Consider the following 19,624-nt stretch of genomic DNA (forward strand, 5'->3'; position numbering starts at 1 on the left):
GGCAAGCAATTCAGTTATGTTGTCTAATTCAATGCCAAATCAGCTGCAGAAATGGAAAGGATGAGAGGAACAATGCTTAGATTAAGGGAGCTGGGGAGAAAAATATATTATGTGACCAATAACCATCATTTTCTTATGTACGTCTAACAAACTCAAGAATCCTTTGGAAGAAACAGTGGGATTGGTTGACCTAATGAATAGTGCCATCAGCAACATAGTGATTTGTCTTCTTGAGCCCTCAGCTTCTAAGTGGAGCTTAGGCCATCGATGACCTCCCATTTCCATCATCCTATGAAGTTGATGGTATGGTTGGAGTTGCACTGTACAGGGGATTGGCCTCGACAGCTTCACCAGAGCCCTGTTGGCCGGCCTTACCTGTGTCCACCTCGCATGACAGGGACGTAGGGTTGGAGAGTCTGGTTAGCCTTTGATTTTCTGGATCAGGGCTGGCTCTACAGAGGTTTATAAAATCTCGAGGGGCGCAGATAAGCTGAGTAGCTAAAGCATTTGCTCCAGGGTAGTGGAGACCAGAACTAGAAGGCTTAGACCTAAAGTAAGAGAGGATAGATTTAAAAGGCAGCAGAGGGGTTAAAACATAGCTGTGGTTGCTATATGGAAATAGCTGCTGGAGGAAGTGGTAGAGGCGGATACAATTACAATATTGAAAAGGTACCTGGGCAGTTACCTGGATAGAAAAGGTCTAGATCCTACGAATATGAGGACATGGGACTTGCTCAGTCAGACAATATCTGCACATTGGGTTGAAGGACTTGTTTCCGTGCTTTTTAGCTCTATGACTCTTACTTAACTGGTCCCTCTTGTGACGGGGACGTGGGGTTGGACTTTGAGAGGCATAGTGATGTTCAAAATAGGTTTACATCACCATATACTACCTTGAGAATAACTTACTAGCAGGAATTTAAAGGAGAACAAAGAAATGCAATAGAAATTATGAAAAACTATAACAAATATTGATAAACTATAATGGGGAAGCAAGTTCAAGGGTTTGGTGAGTGAGATAGAAAACACTGACTACAAATAAGCATATTAATCAGTTTTTTACAGACACTAAAGAATTCAATCAAGTTCCCCCCCCCCCCCCCAAGTTACACAAGCTACAAAACTAAATACTCAACCAACAGATAATTAGCTAAAACTGAGTATGGAGCACACCTTCCCGATGGTTCTGGGGACAAAGAAAAAGGGAGAGTGAACCTCTTGCACATGCTATTCTTTATACTAAAGTTGTTTGAAACCAGACACCAGAGCTGTGGTACACAAGGCAACCAATGGGAAGAACTGTTACAGATTTCTAATGCACCAATCAACAGCTGATGTGGTGGCAGTGGCTTCTGACTGGCAAATAAGCCACACCCTCACTACATAAACCAATGTGCAAAATAAGGTAAATCTACAAATAGTGAAAAAAAGGTACTAAGAAGATGAGTTGTAGAATCCCTGGAAGTGAGTCTATAGGTTGTGGAATCAGTTCAGGGTTGAGGTGAGTGAAGTTATCCACGCCAGCTCAGGAGTTTGATGGTTGAAGGGTAATAACTGTTCCTGAACCTGGAAGTGTAGGATCTCCAGCAACTCTACCTCCTGCACAAAGGTACAATTTAAAACTGAATCAGTTCAGTACTTATCGGGTTATTTTCAATGTCAGTCTGATCATTTAGAAGTAAAGATAAGAATAAGAAAGTGAATCTCAGGGCTGTATATGGTGACATATATATGCTTTGTGGGTGGTGGTCTTTACCGATGGAGGTGTAAGCTGCTCCCTACCTCCTCTAGCCTGCAGGTCACCCTTGGGCAAGGTGAGGCATCTGCTTAGCCTCCCCCCCCCCCCCCCCCCCCCGATTAGGGTCATGTGAAGCTATGGGAACAGGTGGTGGATGGTCGTATGAGCCGCTGGTGCATATCAGAAGTCCTGGTTTTGTGACCACTGACACCATGCAATTTCTAAAGAGTATTGATAATGGCTGGGGTCACCTATCTTGTAAATGCACTGCCCAGAAGAAGGCAATGGCAAACCACTTCTGCAGAACAATTTGCCAAGAACAATCATGGTCATGAGACCTGATGGCCTATGTCATACCACACGGCACATGATGAATGAATATGTGCATAGATAATAAATTTACTTAGAACTTTTTGAACTTTGAACACTTTTAGGAGTGTGTTTGGACAAAATGTCAATATTGAAACCTAATCTTTACTTCAGATCTGCTGTGCTAGTACAGGCTCTTTGTGCCTTTTACTGCATTTTAATGGGAGGTGGCGAAGTGTTGAATCAACATCGTGAATGGAGGATGGTTCTTCTGGGAAAGTAGCAGCTGGATTTTTATGTCTAACCATCATTTAATGAAGCAGCAGCAGTAGACTGTCGGTAAATTATGTCATAATTTTTTAATTGATTCAGATAATGACAATGTTTATCTACCCAAAGCAAGCCTCAATTTCGGGAAAGAACAGGAAGTACACCATTGAAAATAGTGATTGACAGGCAAAGCAAGCTGCAGGAGATGGTGAGTCAAACTGATCTTCTGCATACCGGGACAGCAAGAAAACGTGAACCCACCCACAGGAGATTCAGGAGGAGCTCAGCGAGGTGGGCAGCATCTATGGAGAGGAATAAACAGTCAGAATTTTGGGTGAGACCATAGTGAACGGTCTTGGCCTGAAACGTTGACTGTTTATTAACCTCTGTAGATGCTGCTGAGTTTCTCCAGAATTTTGTGCGTCTGGCTCTAGATTTCCAGCATCGGCAGAATCTCTTGTGCTTTAGAAATAGCAGAAAGTCGTCTCAGAGGGAATCTACAGAAGTTAGTGCCTGCCTCACTCCATCCTTCGCCGTCTCTAACCCTGTACAGTGTTTACATCAGTAATGTATGGAACTCTGCAGAAACTGAATAAGAATAAAATCAGAATGAAATGTAAATTATGCCAGGAACAAACTAATGGGGCTGTTTTCATTAGTATGTGACTCTGAGTGTGGTGATGTGTGCACTATTGTGCTTTTAAAGCTAATGGATTTGCTAATAAAAGTGGTGGGAAATCTGAATTTACAAGTTCAAAGTTGAACTTAAATTTATTATCGAAAGACATATATATCACCATATACTACCCTGGGATTCACTTTTTTGCAGCCATTCACAGGAGAACAAAGAAATAGGGTTATTAAGTCATGGAAAAGTACAGCAAATAAACAGGCCATTCGGCCCATCTAGTCCATGCTGTAACAATTTAAACTGCCTACTCCCATCGACCTGCACCAGGAACATTGCCCTCCATACTCCTGCCTTCCAAGTACCTATCCAAACTTCTCTTAAACATTGAAATTGAGTTTGCATGCACCACTTGTGCTGGCAGCTCATTGCACACTCTCATGGACCTCTGAGTGAAGAAGTTTCCCCTCATGATCCCGGTAAACTTTTCGCCTTTCATTCTTGATCCGTGACCGCTGGTCGTATTCCCACCCAACCTCAATGGGGGGAAAAAAGCCTGCTTACATTTATCCTATTTGTACCCCTTATAATTTTTACACCTGTATATAAAGTACGATAGGATCAATGAAACCCTACACGGAAATAAAACTGACAACCAGCGTACAAAAGAAAATAAACTGTGCCAATACAAGGAAAACATAAATGATTATGATGAAGTAAGTAAGTAATACTGAGAACATAAGTTGTAGAGTGCTTGAAAGTGAGTCCATAGGCTGTGATTTCTCAAGACAGATCACAAACATGGGGAAATCTGCGGTTGCTGGAAATCCAAGCAACACACGCAAAATTCTGAAAGAACTCGGCAGGCCAGGCAGCGTCTATGGAAAAAGATACAGTTGGTGTTTTGGGCCGAAACTGTGTGGCAGGTCTGGAGAAAAAAAAGCTGAGGAGCAGATTTGAAAGGTGGGGGTGGGGGGGGGGTGGTGGGAGAGAAGTGTCAGGCGATAGGTGAAACTGGAAGGGGAAGGAGGAAGCAGAGGGCTGGGAAGTTGGTTGGCGAAAGAGACAAAAGGCCATGGCAGAAAGAAGAAAAGGGGTGGTGGGAGAGGAGCACCAGAGGGAGATGGGAGGTAGGCAAGGAGATAACATGAGAGAGGGACAAGGGTATGGAAAATGGTGAAGGGAGGCGAGGAAGCATTAATGGAAGGTTGAGAAATTGATGTTCATGCCATCAGTTTGGAGGCTACCCAAACGTAATATACCCAAATGTTCCTCCAACCTAAGTGTGACCTTATCCTGACAGTGGAGGAGGCCACGGATGGACATATCGGAATGGGAATTAAAATGGGTGGCCACTGGGAGATCACGCTCATTCTGGTGGATGGAGCGTTAATGCTCAGCAAAGCAGTCTCCCAATCCACGTTGGTCCTCAGCGATATGCCAGAGGCCACACCAGGAGTATCGAACGCAATACTGTATATGACCCCAACAGACTCACAGGTGAAGTGTCACCTCACCTGGAAGAAATGTTTGGAGCCCTGAATGGTAGTGAGGGAGGTGGTGTAGGGACGAGTGAAGCATTTGTTCCGCTTGCAAGGATAAGTGCCAGGAGGGAGAAGAGTGGGGAGGGACAAATGGACAGGGGAATTGTATAGGGAGAGACCCCCGTGGAAAGCTGAAAGTGGGGGGGGGGAGTGAAAGATGCATTTGGTGGTGGGATTCAGTTAGAGGTGGTGGAAGTTTCAGAGAATTATGTGCTGGTCGCGGAGGCTGGTGGAGTGGTAGGTGAGGACAAGGGAAACCCGATCCTTGGTAGCATGGTGGAGTGAAAGCAGATGTGCGTGAAATGGAAGAGGTACGGTTGAGAGCAGCATTAGTGGTAGAGGAAGGGAAGCCCCTTTCTTTGAAAAAGAACTTCTTCGTTCCAGAATGGAAAGCTCATCCTGAGAGCAGATGCGTTGGAGACAGAGGAATTGAGAGAAAGGGGTGGCATCTTTACAAGTCGCAGGGTGGGACGAGGTATAGTCCAGGTAGCTGTGAGAGTCCATTGGTTTATAATAGACATCGGTGGATAAGCTGTCTCTGGAGATAGAGACGGTGAGATCGAGAAAGGGAAGAGAAGTGTTGGAAATGGGCTAGGTGAATTTGAAGGCTGGGTGGAAGTTGGAGGCAAAGTGGATGAAATTGACAAGTTCAGCACGAGTACAGGAAGCAGCACCAATGTAGTTGTCGATGTAGAATAGGAGAAGTGCAGGAAGGTCACCAGTGTAGGCTTGCAATGTAGACTGTTCCACGTAGCCGACAAACAGGCAGGCATAGCTGGGACCCATTTTGTTTGAAGGAAGTGGGAGGACCCGAAGGAGGAATTATTTAGAATGAGAACAAGTTCTGCTAGGCGGAGGAGAGTAGTGGTGGAGGGGAACTGGTTGGGTCTGGTGTGCAGAAAGAAATGGAGAGCTTTGAGGCATTCTTGGTGGGGAATGGAGGTGTATAGGGACTGGACATCCATAGTGAAAATAAGATGATGTGAGCCAGGGGATCTGAAATCCTTGAAAAGATCAAAGGCGTGTGAGGTGTCAGGGATGTAGGTGGGAAGGGACTGAATTAGGGGTTATAAAACAGAGTTGGGGTATGCAGATATGAGTTCAGTGGAGCAGGAACAAGCTGAAACAATGGGTCTACCTGGACAAGCAGGTTTGTGGATTTTGGGTAGCAGGTAGAAACGGGAGGTGTGGGGTGCGGGAACTGTGAGGTTGGTGGCAGTGGATGGGAGATCCACAGAGTGAATAATGTTGGTGATGGCGTGGGAGACAATGACCTGGTGTTTCTTAGTGGGGTCCTGTTTGAGGGGTAAGTAAGAAATGGTGTCTGAGGGTTGGCACTGGTCAGTTAGTCAGACTACTACAGCACCTCCCTTATCTGCAGGTTTGATGGTGAGGTTAGGATTAGTGTGGAGGGAGAGGAGAGCTGAGCGTTCGAAAGGAGTGAGATGATGATCTTCAATAAAAAAAAATAAATTACAAAAAAAAGGAATGGGGGACTGAGAAGAAGTGAGGTTGGAATTGGAGATTTGGAAGGAGTTAGATTGGAATAGGATAGAATGTTGCTTTTCTAAAATCCAACCAAAGCAGGTAATCGTGAATATTGCTCAAGTCATATATGTTCATCATTGAATGTGCGCAGCTACTTCAAGTGCACACTGCTAAGTAGACCTTAATTAATCAAAGTGATTATATACAACCCTGCTCGCTGCATGCTGACAATCCTCAGATTGTGTAGTCAGATTGGTTTTGTAGGTGAAGAAAATTTATTGTCTCTGCATTTCAAATAGACAAAAATAATGTAAAGCTAATTTGTTTTATTCTAATTAATTCCAATTCGGCATCAGAGATTTATAGATTAATGAGGCAAACTACAATCATTCGGGAATAGAATGAACTTCATATGTGTGTGCAAATGACACATGGACGACGCCAGTCTGAATGCATTCTGATTGCTTTTTGTCTATAGATCATAGTTCTCCTAACACAGTGTGAAAGATTTACAGAGGATAATTAACTGGGATTCTGCAGCAGAGACAGACTTAATGGGAAAAGGTCAAGTGCAAGGCAGACAGTGAAAAATAGACTTGGATAGATAGCTTGAACTGAGAGGCTAATCAGTTGCAAGAAGGGGAAAATACATATCAGGCTTAGATTTCCCTTTTATCTTTTTATATCCCTTAATTGGGTTGCAAACTGAGGATAAAAATATCCCTGTACATGTGAAAAGATTAGCATGGAGCTAAAAGGTCACTGATTTATTATTGACAAAGTAAATGCAATTCCATTAAGTTATGATGAATCTGATTTTCCAGGGTATTTACAACTTTGCTTCGACCAAGAAGATTTGGAAATGTGTGATCTTAATGATTTACTGTATTAGTTTTGTCTTGGATGGGATTAATGTTATTTTAAGCATATCGCAGAATCATTTTGCTCCTATATCTTATGGTCTTCTGGTCTATTTTTCAGGCTATAATGAGGCAGTATCATATATTGATTGACATCTCCTTTGAAGAGCTATATCTACTCTCCTAGTTTCTGCCTTGATCCCTGCAATCTTCTCCATATCTTGGCTAAATATATTATGTTTATCTTATAATGAGGTACCTTATAATGCTTCCCTAAGTGCAATTAGCTAACTAGCCCAATAAAGTAAGGAAATCAGCCCACATCTTTGTGATAGCCAAAGAAAGTAAAAAAGAAGTCTTTGTAACTCCAGTTGCAGTGAGGTCCTTTTATTGTTTAGTTAATGAGTAAATTCTTCACTGAAGCATTTCACCCGCTGCTGCCTTTAAGGAGTTTGTATGTTATCCCCACGACCACGTGGGTTTCCTCCAGGTGCTCCGTTTCCTCCCAATGTCCAAAGACCTAGCAGTTGGTAGGTTAATTGGGCACTGTTTATTGTTCTATGATTGGACTAGGTTGCTGGGAGGTATGTCTTGGAGGGCTGGATCTCGATATTGAGATCTCCATGTGTATCTCCATAAAAATTAAAAAAGAAAGCTATTTATCTGAAATAAACTTCCCAAAAATAATTTCATGCTGCTTAATACTTATAACAGTTGTTTCAAAGTAGTAAACATGCTGGTAGATCATAGAGTCAGAGAACATTACAACATGAAAATAGGCCCTTCAGCCCATCTAGTCCAGGCCAAATTATTACTCGGCCTAGTCCTGTTGACTTACACTTGGCTCGTAGCCCTCTAAACCCTGTCCTATCTGTGTACTTATCTAAACTTTTAAATGTTGCAATCAAACCCATTTCCACTGAAAGCTCGTCCAACACTCACACCACCCTCTGAGTGAAGAAGTTTCCCTTAAATATTTCATCTTTCGCCCTTAACCTACGACCTCTAGTTCTAGTCACTTACTACCTTAGTGGGAAAACACCCTATCTATACCCCTCATTGTTCTGCAAACCCCGTAAAACCATTCTCATGTGTTCTAGGGAATGAAGTCCCAACATTCAACCTTTCTTTATAACTCAGGCCATCAACTCCCAGCAACATCCTTATAAATTTTCTCTGTACTCTTTCAATCTTGCTGATAACTTTCCTGTCGGAAGATAAGCAGAACAGCACACAATACTCCAAATTTGTCCCAAGCACCTCAGTGCTCTACCGCTCACTGTGTATGTCTGTTTAGATCTTCCGAAGTGCAACACCTCACACTTGCATGTATTAAATTCCATCTGGTATTTTTCAGTACTTTTTTTCCAGCTGGTCCAGATTCCTCTGCAAGGTTTGACAGTCATCCTTGCTGTCCACTATGCTTCCAGTCTTGGTGTCATCCAAAAAATCTTGAGCGACACAGACTGGGAAACGCAGCAAGTCAGGCAGCATCTATGAGGGAATAAGCAGTCAGCATATTGGGCTGAAACCCTTCATTAGGACTCCTGATCGTTTACTCCCCTCCATAGATGCTGCCTGACTTGCTGAGTTTATTTATTTAACGATACAGCGTGGAATAGGCCCTTCTGGCCCTTCGAGTTCACTGCCCCGTAACCCCGGACAATTCTGATTTAACCCTAACCTCATTATGGGGCAATTTACAGTGACCAGTTAACCTATCCGGAATGTCTTTGGACTGAGGGAGGAAACAGGAGTACTTGGGGAAAAGCCATGCATTTCAGGGGGAAGATGTGCAGAGACTCCTGACGGATACTGCTGCTACTGAACTCTGAACTCGGACACTCCAAGCTGTAATAGCATCGTGCTAAACACCACACTACCATGGCACACAGATATTCTGTGCGCGTTGCAAAAGGCACATTGTGTTCTGTTTAGACCTTGTTGGTCTTCCAGTGTCAGGAGGAACTTACATGCAAGTACAACAGCAAAGTGCAAGAACACATCCCGAGGGGTGCAATGATGCCTGGTGCATTAACTGTAAAGGCTCAGCGCGAAGAAATGCATTTTGGGGTCCTACCATCTCTGCACATCATGGTTGGAGATCTTTCTTGGTTAGAAAATATGGAGGATCTTCTGGAGGCTCATGGTGTGGAATGACGACAGCTTGGCAATGTCATTCTCTGTCTTGCGCCAGCATTTTGACCTGTATAAGAGTGTAGATGGAACACAGCTTTGGTACAGCTTCACCTTGGTGTGGACGCTGTACTTGTTTGATCCCCATTTGTTGCTGATTGATCTGAAGATGCTTCTAGCTTTGATCTGAAACCCATTAATGGCATCAATGTATTGGAGGAATGTATTGAATTACCAGTACAATGAATATAGAAAATGGCATTCTGATTATATATTTATTATACATATTGTAAATAAAAATATACTGCAGAAGAAAAGGTTTGAGTCATGTCTAACAAAACTGAGTATTTTTATGAGGTAACTAAAATCAAAGTAAAATTGAGTATCATGCATATATACGTTACCATATACAGTACTACCTTGAGATTGTTTCTCTTGCGGCATTTACAGAAAAATAAACAAGCTCTATAGAAATTTTAAAAAAACTATACACAACTAATGACTGAATAACAAGCACCAAACAACCAAAAGATAGTAAATGATCATTTGGGTTTATAAGACCATAAGTTATAGGAGCCTGTCCAATCGAGTCTGCTCCACCATTCAATCATGACTGATTTTTTTTTCCTCCTCCTCAGCCCCAATTCCCGGTCTTCTCTCCAAAACCTTTAATGCCATGTCCAATCAAGAACCTATCAATCTCTGCCTTAAATATACACAATGACCTGACCTCCACAGCTGCATGTGGCAACAAATTCCACAAATTCACTTCCCTTTGGTTAAAGAAATTTCTATGCTTCTCTGTTTTGAAAGTGCGTCCCTCTATCCTCAGGCTGTGCCCTCTTGTCCTAGACTCTCCCACCATGGGAAACATCCTTTCCACATCTACTCTGTCTAGCCCTTTCAACATTCAAAAAGTTTCAATAAGGACCTCCTCATCCTTCTGAATTCCAGTGAGTACAGACCCAGAGCCATCAAATGTTCCTCGTATGATAATCCTTTTATTCCTGGAATCATCCTTGTGAACCTCCTCTGGACCCTCTCCAATGCCAGCACATCTTTTCTAAGTTGAGGGGCCCAAAACTGTTCACAATACTCAAGGTGAGGCCTCACCAGTGCCTTATAAAGCCTCAGCGCCACATCCTTGCTCTTGTATTCTAGACCTCTTGAAATGAATGTTAACATGGCATTTGCCTTCCTCACCACCAAATCAACCTGCAAATTAATCTTCAGGGTGTTCTGCACAAGGACTCCTAAGTCCCTCTGCATCTCAGATTCCTGGATTTTCTCCCTGTTTAGAAAATAGTCCACACATTTATTTCTGCTGTCAAAGTGCATGACCATGCATAATACAACATTGTATCTCATTTGCCACTTTCTTGCCCATTCTCCTAATCTGTCTAAGTCCTTCTGCATCCTACCCGTTTCCTCAATACTACCTGCTCCTCCACCAATCTTCATATCATCTGCAAATCTGGCAACAAAGCCATCTATTCTGTCAGCTAAATCATTTATACACAGCATAAAAAGAAGTGGTCCCAACATCAACCCCTGTGGGACACCACTATTCACTGGCAGCCAAGCAGAAAAGGATCCTCTTATTCCCACTCATTGCCTCTTACCAATCAGCCAATGCTTTAACCATATTAGTAACTTTCCTGTAATACCATGGGCTCTTAACTTGGTTAGCAGCCTCATGTGTGGCACCTTGTCAAAGGCTTTCTGAAAGTCCAAATATACAACATCCACTGCATCCCCTTTATCTATCCTACTTGTAATCTCCTCAAAGAAATCTAACAGCTTTGTCAGGCAGGATTTTCTCTGAAGGAAACCATGCTGACTTTGTACTATCTTGTCTTGTGTCACCAAGTATTCTATCACCTTATCCTTAACAATTGATTCTAACATCTTCCCAACCACTGAGGTCAGGTTAACTGATCTGTAATTTCCTTTCTGCTGCCTTCCTCCTTTCTTGTAATTTTCCAGTCCTTTGGCACCATGCCAGAGTCCAATGATATCTGAAAGATCATTTCTAATTCCACTACAATTGCTAATGTAACCTCTTTCAGAACCCTAGGATGCAGTTCATCTGGTCCGGGTGACTTGTGTACCTTCAGGTCTTTCAACTTTTTGAGCACCTTCTCACTCGTAACAGTAACTGCACCCATTTCTCTTCCATCACACACTACAAAGTCAGGCATACTGTTAGTGTCTTCCACAGTGAAGACTGTTGCAAAATACTCACCAACCATCTCCATGTTCCTGGTTATCATTTTCAAGCAGTTTATATCCACTCTCATTTCACTTTTAGTTTTTAACATACTTGAAAAAAACTTTTACTATCCACTTTGATATTATTTGCTAGCTTGCCTTCATAGTTCATCTGTTCTGTTCTAATGATTTTTTTTTTGTTGCTCTCTGTAGGTTGTTAAAAACTTCCCAATCCTCTATCTTCCCACTAACTTTTGCTTTGTTGTATGCCCTTTCTTTTGCTTTTACAATAGCTTTGGCTTCCCTTGTCAGCCATGGTTGTACTATTTTACCATTTAAGCATTCCTTTATTTTTGGAATTTTTGGAGCACCTTCCTCATTTTTCCCAGAAACGTACACCATTGCTGCTCTGCTGACATGCCTGCCAGCAGCTCCTTCCAATTTACTTTGGCTAGCTCCTCTCTCATACCACTGTAATTTCCTTTACTCCACCGAAATACTGCTACATCAGACTTTACTTTCTCCCTATCAGATTTCAGGTTGAACTTGATTATATTGTAATTACTGGTTCCTAAGGGTTCTTTCACCTTAAGCTTCCTATTTGCCTGCGGTTCATTGCATAACACCAATCCAGTATAGCTGATACACTAGTAGGCTCAATGACAAGCTGCTCTTAAAAGCTATCCCAGGCATTCAACAAACTCACTCTCTTGAGATCCATTACCAACCTGATTTCCCCAATTGACCTACATTTGAAAATCTCCCATGACTACCATTGCATTGCCCTTTTGACACGCCTTTTCAATTTCCTGTTGTATCCTGTGGTCCACCTCCCAGCCACTGTTGGGAGGCCTGTATATAACTACCATTAACGTCCTTTCAACCTTGCATTTTCTTAACTCAATCCACAAGCATTCAACATCTTCCGATCCTATGTCACATCTTTCTACTGATTCTTTACCAGTAGAGCCACACCATCCGTTCTGCCTACCTTCCTATCCTTCTGATATAATGTGTATCCTTGGACATTCAGCTCCCACCTGCAACCACCCTTTATGAATGTTACTTGTGTATCCTTACAGAAGGATTTGGACAAGGTTCCACAAAAGAAACTTTTTTTTTAAAAAGGTGATACATTGAATTGGAAACAATTTATTGACTTGAATATGGAGGCTGGAAACAGAAGACAGGGATAGTTGATTTGTTTACACATTTTCAGAATGTGACCTAGCATTTTCTAAGTATTTTTATTGTGATTGGGGGATCTATTATTTACTTTAGAGATAACTTTAAAACAAACCAAAACTGCTCAGAGACTAAGTTGACACTGCATGACACGCTTCACAAATAATGAGGTTGAAGAAAGTACATTTGATCCTTGATTAAGAAACCAGCAAAGGTGAACAGTCTTGTAATAATAAAGAACAAGATGAAACTAAAACTAACAATATAATGAAATAAGCAATCTAACAGTATTCAAATGTACTTCAGCATTAAACAGTCAACAAAAAGCTGCTGTTCCCCTGACTTACCCCTGCTCGAACCAGACTAACATTGACTGAGTACCCTTCACTTCTCCCATGCCCCAACCCACGTGCCAAGTTACTCGTAGAAAACTTGCAACACAAAGTACAATACAGACAGACAGAAAATAGATACATGGCTCCTACATTCACCTTTGGAAAAGACTGAATGAAAGTATCTTATTCAGATATTTACAAATTAGAAATTTCTTACATAAAGTTTTACCATCTTTTCCTAATTCAACTTTGGTGGACTTTACAGATTTGATTTTTACCTTAAATCCTTGTCAGAAGGGATTAGTAGCTTTTATTTATAATATGATTATGAAGATACAACCAGAAATATCAGTTAGAATTAAACAAGAATGGGAAAAAGAACTTCGATATAATATATCAACAGATAAATGGGAAAAAATTTTGCAAATGGTTAATTCTTCTTCTATATGTGCTAAACATGCTTTAATACAATTTAAAATTGTACATAGAGCTCATATGTCTAAAGATAAACTTGCTCGATTCTATTCTCATATTAACCCTCAATGTGACAGATGTCATTCAGAAGTGGCCTCATTGACCCATATGTTTTGGTCATGTCCCACTTTACATAATTACTGGAAGGACATATTTACTACGATTTCCTCAATTTGGAATATAGATTTACAACCTCATTTTATTACTGCAATTTTTGGCATACCAAATGAAGATGGTAATCAGTTTTCCCCTTCAATCAGACGAATGATTGCTTTTGTAACATTAATGGCCAGAAGGTCTATATTACAAAATTGGAAAGAAGTAAATCCTCCTACCACGTTTCAATGGCTTTCTCAAACTATTTCTTATCTGAGCCTGGAAAAAATTAGAAGCACTATTTTTGACTCATCAATTAAATTTGAAGAAACTTGGAGACCGTTTATTTGACATTTTCATATGAATTAATTTGGCCTTTTCCAGACCTTCTTTCTGCTTATTCATGTTCAGGTATGGAGTTCCGGAGTTTGTCGACACTATCATATACTTGTAAACTATTATTATTGCCCATGTTAGTTTAGTTTAGTGTTTTATTTTTCTTAATATATATTTTTTTTCACATATTTTCAAATTTTTTTTTCTCTCTTTTAATGGTTATTTTTGTTTTTTTCATATATAATCATATGGACTTGATTGATTAAGGTATTTTTTTTCTGCTGATGTTTAATAGGATATTGTTATCTTATTATCAATGTGATTTCAAGTCTATTGTATTCATAATTTACTCATTATTATGTTATGTTTTTTTTTATGTGTATATATGAAAATCAATAAAAAGATTGAAAAGAAAAGAAAGTATCTTAGAGCTTGCTGGTAGTGTAGCAACGCGCCATAGGAACAGAAGGTCACCAACAGCTCTTGATAGACACAATGGTTTCTGCAGCTGTTGGAAGTCTCGGGCAACTTGCAGGAAATGCTGGAGGAACTCAGCAAGCCAGGTAGCAATGATGGAGGGGAATGAACAGTCAGCATTTTGGGGCGAGACCCTTCATCAGGATTGGAAAGGAAAGGGGCAGAAGCTAGAGTAGGACGGTGAGGGGAGGGGGAGAAGTGATAGGAGAAACCAGGTGAGGGGGGAACAGTGGATGAAATAAGAGGGGATGAAATAAGTTGAGAGATGATAGGAGAGGACAGTGGGCTATGAAAGAAAAAGAGGTGGGTGATGGGCATCTCATGAGCGTGAGGTAGAAGAAGGGCTGAGAGGGTCACTAGAAAGGGGAAAACAAAGGTGAGGCTGTGAGGGGGTAAAAAGGACACAACTGTGGTGGATAGCGTTTAATGCAGGAAAGCACCACAAATGTGCAAAATTCTGCTTTTTACAGACATGGGAAAGTACATTTGAAGGTGGAATTCATTCATTTAAATGATAATGGGGTTAAACTTAATAAGGGGGAGAGCTGGATATATTAGGCTTGTAATCATCTGAATCTAAGCTTGGTCCAGTAAGCTTCTGGCCAATAGCCGTGCCTGAGGTTTGTGATGCTGACAGGCATCCATTTCAATTATTTTTTATTTTATTGAGATACAGCACGGAATAGGCCCTTCTGACCTTTTGAGCGTTGCCACCCAGCAATCCCCCGATTTAATCCTAGTCTAATCATGGGACAATTTCAGAATGATGAGGAGGAATTTCATGAAATCTTTCAAACATTGAAAGGCCTGGACGGAGTAGATGTGGAAAGCGTGTTTCCCATGGTGGGAGAGTCTAGGACGAGAGGGCACAGCCTCAGGATAGAGGGGTGCCCTTTCAAAACAGATGCAGAGACATTTCTTTAACCAAAGGATGGTGAATTTGTGGAATTTGTTGCCACATGCAGTTGTAAAGGCCAGGTCGAGGGTGTATTTAAGGCAGAGATTGATAGGTTCTTGATTGGACATGGCATTGAAGGTTATAGAGGAGGCCGGGAACTGGGGTCGAGGAGGAGGTAGTAAAAAAGGATCAGCCATGATTGATTGGCAGAGCAGACTCGATGGGCCAGAAGGCCTAATTCTGCTCCTATGTCATGGTTTAATTTGCAGGGACCAATTAATTGTCAATTATTCTTTGGACTGTGGGTGGAAACTGGAGCACCAGGAGGAAACCCACACAGACACAAGGAGAAACTCTTTAGTTTTAGCAGAGGGAATTGAACCCCTTTTGCTGGTACTACAAAGTGTTGTGCTAACCACTACACTACTGTCCCGCCCCAATTTATGAATGGAATCAAATGCTGAGCATCCCACAACTGAGCTCATGATGCAATGAAAGCATAGCAACTAAAGACAATTGGACTGAGATCAATGGCCTCCAGGACCCCTGTAGTGATATAACCATATAACAATTACAGCACGGAAACAGGCCATCTCGGCCCTTCTAGTCCGTGCCGACGCTTACTCTCACCTAGCCCCACTGATCCACACTCAGCCCATAACCCTCCATTCCTTTCCTAACCATATACCTATCCAATTTTACTTTAAATGACAATACCGAACCTGCCTCTACCACTTCAACTGGAAGCTCGTTCCACACAGCTACCACTCTCTGAGTAAACAAATTCCCCCTTGTGTTACCCTTAAACTTTTTCCCCCTAACTCTGTTTGACACGAAGTGTTGTCCAATAACAACCATGGCCACTTTCTTTTATACAGAACATCTCTCAAAACAGAGAAGTGTTTATTTCTTGATTTCCATTGAGCTCTACCCCCTGTGCCCCCTCCCCCCACACCCTGCCAAGTCTCTTTGCTGTCACATTCAGTGAATTACTCTCTTGATATCAAGGGCAATCAATCTCCGTTTACCTCCTGGGATTCATCTGTTTCTACCATGTGAAAACCAATCTGAGCTGAGATCTGGAGACTTTTGATCTCTAGATCAGGGGGTTTGCAAGCTGGAGTCCATGGACCCTTTGGTTGACATGGTACAAAAAGGATGGGAACCCCTACTCTAGATTCTGGCCTCTAAGATCTTGAAATGTGATTCATTAGACAAAGACTTGTGGAAGAATGATTCCTCCCTTTATTACACAGACAAGTGCTGGGCATGATCAGAATTCTGAACGTTAACCTCTACTATATTTGTGGTAAAGTAATGTAATGCCAAAGCATAACAATGACAATGATGCACTCCTTGCTATGTTAAGTTAAATAATTGCTCTATCCTTCTGAATATTTTATCAATTATCACAGAGTTTCTATGATATAATGGCTGTTCCAGCTCAGATGATGGATGGACTCTGGTATAATGGCAAAACCAAACTAAAACCAACACAATATCTGCTGCCGGCGACCCCACAGATTTGTTATACTTGCACGATGTGCCCTCACCCCTGTAATGATTGCTGCAAAAGTTGAGAATATGTATTCGATCCTTTATCAGCAACTAACAAACATGCGATCTTGAAGTGATGAAAATGAAGCATGCCCCTGTGTAAGCTAAATGTAAGTGAGTGTTTTTGAGCGGTCAGTAGAAGGTCCTGCTGGACCCAAACTACAAACGGCCATGAACAAGGCATGAATACATGACTTATTCCCACACCCCCACTCTTGTGACTAGATACTGTTAAAAACATGTAACACAGAATACAATGCAGAATCAGGACAGATGCATGGCTCCTACACCTGGTAATTTTTTTGATGAGAGGGGATAACTATTGGATCAATGGCATTTGGATAGTTTCTCCAGCCTTTTCCTTGTCCGTTTCACTTAAATGTTTAATGTACACCAGGTTGGACTTTATTAGCTAGCTCTTGTGGAAGTGAAAATGAGTATTTAAGCACGGTAATGTCTATCAGAAACAGGTTTATTATCCCTGACATATGTCATGAAATTTGTGATTTCGTGGCAGCTTACAGTGCAAAACATGAAAAATTACACCAAATTATATAAATAAGAAATAAAATAAATCATCATCTTTATTATGTGCGCATGGTTTTGACGCGATGGGGATGTGCGATGTGCGCATGACGATCGTGGTCTTTCCAGGACCAGGATTGTGCTTGGCAAATTTTTCTGCAGAAGTAGTTTGCCACTGCTGCCTTCTGGGCAGTGACTTTACAAGCTGGGAGACCCCAGCCATTACCAGTGCTCTTCAGAGACTGTCTCGCATTACTGGTTGCATTACCAAGACTTATATGCTCTTATGTCCATCCACCACTGGCTACCATGGCTTCTTGTGACCCTGACTGGAGGGAGGGGGGCTAGGTAGGTGGTACACCTTGCTCAAGGGTGACCTGCAGGCTAGCAGAGGGAAGGAGTGCCTTATACCTCCTTTGGTAGAGACGTATCTCCACCCCGCTAACTAAGTTCCCATTTATTTTTTAGTTTGATTATTGACATTTCCACATGAGACCATTCTGCTAATTATTGATTGCTCATGGCTGTTTGTGCTATTGTCTTGTAAGTTGTTGGTTGTAATGGTGTTGTCTGTTATGGTGTTGCCCTGTGGTTTATGCTTGACACTGGACCACATACTGACGGTAATTTAATTCTGATTCTGAATTTTCCATTGACTGGGACTTGAACAAGCCATATGTGAGCAAACAAACTATTGTGCCTTTGAGAAGCTAACAATTTCTAAGTAAACACAGTCTGTCTTAGTGAATGTTTTGAATAATAAATAAAATTTACTTTCGCTGGGAGTGCCATTATTTACAGGCCTAGCAGCTGCTGTGTAATCAGATTGAGGTACTGTTATCACCTCTTCAATTCTCCCCCCCTCAGGACTTTGGTAACTGGTTGGCGTGTAGAGCCACACCTTTTAACGTACACCTTTTTATCTGCTTTTCCTTCATCAACTTGACACTTGTTTTCAAGTAAAAACTTTCTTATCAGTTCCCGGCACCCGGACCTCAAGAAAATAATTGTAACGGCCTCATTTCAGAGGTGACAGTACCCGAGCGAAATCTGCGTGGTGGTGAGAGAGGAGAGGGGATTGAAAGTGGCTGCAGTAGCTGTAGTAAGCAGGAATGTGTCTCAGCGTTTCTGTGGATGAAGTTCCCCAGACACAGTAAATTTTATCTATTCAGAAACTCAAGAATTGTAGATCTAACTTATCACTGTGGCCAAACAAACCCATTCTAACAGCTCCATTAGATTTTAAATTGAGGCTATCAGCATATATTGAATAAACGTGCTGGTTAAAAGTTAGACAAATGCTATTCTCAGTACAAGTAATTGTTGCTTATAAAATTCAATCTTATTCTATCACTAAGTGTTCTCATGCATTTACGAAAAATGGTAATGCTGTAATAGTGTTACACTAACCGCTGTGCTACTAAGCTGCCCTTATCAGTAATGCCATCTGCAGCTCAGGATCAATATTGTTTGATTATGCTTGCGTGAAGCACTGTTAACTACATTCATTCATTTGTTACGTGCTGTGTTGTATGATGTAAGTAATCATGGTCTTTCTGTGACCAGGGTTGTTATTGGCAATTTTTTCCATCGAAGTGGTTTCACATTGTCTTCTTCTGGGCAGTGTCTTTACAAGACGGGTGATCCCAGCCATAATCAACACTTCAGAGATTGTCTGCCTGGTGTCAGTGATCGCATCACCAGGACTGGTGATCTGCACCAGTTGCTCATCTGACTATCCACCACCTGCTCCCATGGCTTCACATGACCCTGATCGGGTGGCTAAGCAGGTGCTACGCCTTGCCCAAGACCTGCAGGCTAGTGGAGCGAAGGAGCACCTTGCACCTCCTTTGGTAGGGATGTACAGTATCTCAATCCTGTCATTTTGGATAACCACATTAAAAGAATGGCCTGGTAACGTAGTGATTAGCATTACCCTTTATAGAACAGGCGACCCCAGTTCAATTCCTGATGCTGCCTGTAAGGAGTTTGTACGTTCTCCCCTTGACTATGTGAGTTTCTTCTGGGTGCTGCAGATTCCTCTCACATTCTGATGACATACTGATTGGTAGGCTAATTGGTCGTGTAAAATGTCCCGTGATTAGGCTGGCGTTAAGTTGGTGTGTTGTTGTGTGGTGTGCCTTGAAGGGTCAGAAGGGCCTAATCGCCACTATATCTCAATAAATAAAATCAACAAAAGTAAAATTTTATTTTGTTATAAAAATCTGAAAAGTAGCAAATGATTATATTGTAATACTAACAATTACAGTCACCTTGGGCACTTTATTAATAATTATTGAAGGTTATTTATGATTTTCTTTCGCCGTTTTCGCTTTGATAGATTCCTTTAACTTCACGGAATACATCAATTTTTCAGGCAGGCTTACATCACAAAGGAAGCATTCGAGCTAGGACAGGCAAGAATTTGTCTGACTTGTGAATGAGGTACTTTTCCTTTTATCTATGGAATCTCCTGGCACAGGAGCAGCCATTAACCGTTCCGCTGAAAAGGAGAGAAATTATTGGTTGTTTCTCGTAAATTCAAGCTTTTTGTGGT

The 19,624-nt window shown here is 41.6% G+C and overlaps 1 protein-coding gene and 1 long non-coding RNA gene across 3 annotated transcripts in view; both read left to right on the plus strand.

Annotated features, from left to right (window-relative positions):
• The window catches only part of slc35f1 (solute carrier family 35 member F1), a 356,182-nt gene that overhangs the window by 81,706 nt on the left and 254,852 nt on the right, over positions 1 to 19,624 (plus strand). The window lies entirely within an intron of this gene.
• LOC132400476 (uncharacterized) lies at positions 1,346 to 9,203 on the plus strand. 2 transcript variants are annotated; one of them, XR_009514264.1, is made up of 3 exons: positions 1,346 to 1,405; positions 2,447 to 2,525; positions 6,959 to 9,203. It is a non-coding gene; the product is annotated as an uncharacterized LOC132400476 (long non-coding RNA). The 2 variants fall into 2 exon arrangements; XR_009514263.1 differs by having other exon boundaries at positions 1,364 to 1,609.

The sequence above is a fragment of the Hypanus sabinus genome, chromosome 10, assembly GCF_030144855.1.
Source record: "Hypanus sabinus isolate sHypSab1 chromosome 10, sHypSab1.hap1, whole genome shotgun sequence".
NCBI lineage: Eukaryota > Metazoa > Chordata > Chondrichthyes > Myliobatiformes > Dasyatidae > Hypanus > Hypanus sabinus.